The sequence below is a fragment of the Mesoplodon densirostris genome, chromosome 2 (assembly GCF_025265405.1).
Source record: "Mesoplodon densirostris isolate mMesDen1 chromosome 2, mMesDen1 primary haplotype, whole genome shotgun sequence".
Lineage (NCBI taxonomy): Eukaryota > Metazoa > Chordata > Mammalia > Artiodactyla > Ziphiidae > Mesoplodon > Mesoplodon densirostris.
Window position 1 is genome coordinate 172,673,680 of NC_082662.1, and position 3,553 is coordinate 172,677,232.

Here is a 3,553-nt window from a genome sequence, read left to right on the forward strand (position 1 = left end):
TGAACATGGTTAATATATGCAAAGAGATAAAGGAAGCAAAACATTATAGTATCCAAAAGGAACAGGTTGATTTGAAAAGGAACCAAACAGAAATTCCAGAAATGAAATATACGGGAACATAGGATAGGTTGGATATAGATTAAACATAGTGAAGAAATCTGAGGAAATCTCTCATAAACAGCATAAAGATATATATATATGTACATATATATATATATATATACATATTCTGTTAACATGAAAGAAAAGTTATGAGCTAAGGATAGATGAGAAAGTTCAATATACTTTTAATGGGAGTTCCAGAAGATGTGAACAGAAATAATGGGGGAGGTGATGTTTGAAGAGGTAATGGCTATGAATTTTCCATATTTGAAGAAAGCCACAAATCTTCAAATATGAGAAACATGAAGAATACTAGAGGGATAAAAAAATAAAATCAAACCTAGATCATAGAAATTATAGAAAATCTTAAAATTTATAATAGATAAGGCAAATGAGGCTAAAGGCTGACTTCAAATCAGCAACAACTGAGCCCAGAAGACAGTTGATTATTGTCATAAAGAATTCAATATCCAGCTAAACAATTTGAGAGTAAAATAATGACATTTTACGACCTATAGAAACTGAGTTAAGCATTCCTGCATCTTCACTGAATAATGAATGATATATGATTCTGTGTCAAATAGAAGGAAAGTGAACGCAGAAGTAAGAGTGAGATGCAAGAAACAAATGTAAATGAGCAAGTAAACAAAGCGAAACTCTTAATAGTGACTCTTAAAAACACTACTTTGGTAGGGCACAGTATAAAAACAAAGAAGTATTAAGTATTAGATAACAATAAGAAAAATATGAGGGGTTGACCTCTTTAAGTATTGTTTTGGAATACTTTGGAGAGGATAAGTATGCATGCTGACAATTTAAAGGTGACTAGCAAAATAATGGAATTAGAATGTATGGCTTCAAAATCAGTAGAAGAAAAAAAAAAAGAAATAAACACTCCAACAGAAGGCAGGAAAAAGGGGATAAAGAAAGCAAAGGAAAAGCATGATTAATGAAAACACTAATAAAATATTAGAAATAATTCCAAATAAGTCAGTAATCATAATACATATGAGTGAATCAATTATCAGCCATCTATCAAAATGAAGACCAGCAGATTGACTTTTTTAAAGTTTTATGGGCAATAAACACAGGATTGAATGTACATATAAATATATATTCATACATACATATGTTTATGTATGTATGAATCAGTCACCAAATCTTATTTGTACAATGCCATTGTTAAAGGTCAGAGTTACAAAAAGCCTGTCAAGGGTTAAATTTGTTATCCAAAGCAAGGTGATGTGAGACCTTCTCAGCCCAGGGTCCCCTGAGGAGTCTTAAAGGATATGTTCATGGTTTTCCCTGACGGACTTAGTGGCAGTGTATCACAAAAGAACCTTGGTGAGAAGTAAACTAAAACTACTTAGTTTCTGATGTCAAAGAGCAGCAAAAAAAAAAAAAAAAAAAAAAAAAAAGATCTTAACTTGGTGTTTAAAATATGCAGAGTATAACAGTATTGCAGAAGTAAATACTTTCAATGCCTGAGAAATAAAACATGCTCTGTAACAATCAGAAGAAAATAAAAACATTTTCAAAAAACAACTCACCGTTATTCCTCTGCTTTTTCTTTCATTGCTTTAATTGGCTTTGGTTTTGAAAGTAGTGCAAAATTTGGTGTTAGAATTTGTTCGGTAGATGACAAATTAATACAACTAGCCTTTGTGCTGACGTGGAAAGGTTCTCTTGTGTGTGTCTTACAGGGCGGAATGAATTTGAGTTGTGGGAAGGTGAGTTATGTTTACACGTGCAGCATTAAATAAACCCAGTGGCCCTCAAACTTGTCTTCATGTTAGGATTATCTGGGAGTCCTTTTTAAAAATTCCAAGGCCAGGACACACCCAAGACCCACAGTCTATTGGGGTGGGACATGGGCCTCAATTATTTTTGAGGCTGCCCTGGTGACTGCAATGGGCAGGCCAGTTTGGGGGCCAGCGCCCGAAGGAGAGCAGGAAGAAATGTGACTTCTAAATTGAACAGACTTGTGGGATTTCCCTGGTGGCTCAATGGTTAAGAATCCTCCTGCCAATGTAGGGGACATGGGTTCGAGCCCTGGTCTGGGAAGATCCCACATGCCCTAGAGCAAGTAAGCCCGTGCATCACAACTACTGAGCCTGCGCTCTAGAGCCCCCAAGCCACAGCTACTGAGCCTGCGTGCCTAGAGCCCGTGCTCCGCAACAAGAGAAGCCATCACAATGAGAAGTTAGCGCACCGCAGCGAAGAGTAGCCCCTGCTCGCTGCAAGTAGAGAAAGCCCGCGCGCAGCAACGAAGACCCAACACAGCCAAAAGTAAATAAACAAATTTGAATTGAACAGACTTGTGATTTAGTCATGTGGTGTACTGCAGAAAGCTCCAATAGCCAAGCTTGGGCTAAGAAGTCTTGTTTATTTTTTTACAGGAGGATTTTTTTTTTGCTTTCTGCTTTCTGAGGCCTCCCTGCTTTGCCCCCAGCTGAAAAGCTTACACATCAAAAGTTGAAGAATAAGCCCCAACAGTCTCATTATAGTCAATTTACTCCTTTCCAGACCATCTCCCATGTCATACATTTCTGAACCAAATGAAGTACCCCAAGCCCCCATTCACCTGGCTCACCCCTGTTATATTACAGACTAGTGCTATCTGTTGGCTTTCTGAAGAAAACAGTAGTTTCTGTTTTTCAAAATAGTGTGCATGAAACTGACATATTCATCTTTAAAACCAGAGGGTTCAAAAGGAGCAGAGTGGGCAAGAGAGATGGGGGAGGAGGAGGGGAGGGGGGAGGGGGAGGGGAGGGGGAGGGGGAGAGGGAGCGAGAGAGACCTGGCTTACAGTCGATTTAGTGAATGCTTTTCTGCCACCTAATGGACATTTCAGGATATGCTATGCAAACTTCATCTTTGTAATCACAGTGTGTGTCAATATAGAGGGGGCTCAATACTGAACTGTGTGGAATCTACTTATTTTTATTTACCAAAATCTTGGGAGCGTTGCCAACTTCACACCAAGTACCTAGACCGGGATGTTTTGGAAGTGATATTTCAGAGGGTCAAGTATTCCCCACAACATGCTTTGTAACTGTTTAATTCATAGGAGAACCTTTATTTTCTTCTTTGAAAACCCAAATCTGTTTATCAAGGATTGTTCCCAAGTATATAATGTAACTAACATGCCGTATAATCTCCCTGACCTTTCAATATTGGAGTACACCAGGGCTCAGCTCTTGGACTCACCTATTCCTCATTTGGTCCTATGGCTTTTTTTTTTTTTAAATAAATTTATTTATTTATTTTTGGCTGCATTGGGTCTTTGTGGCTGCGTGCAGGCTTTCTCTAGTTGTGGCGAGTGGGGGCTTCTCTTGTTGTGGAGCACGGGCTCTAGGTGCACGGGCTTCAGTACTTGTGGCACACGGGCTTAGTTGCTCCGCAGCATGCGGGATCTTCCTGGACCAGGGCTCGAACCCGTGTCCCCCGC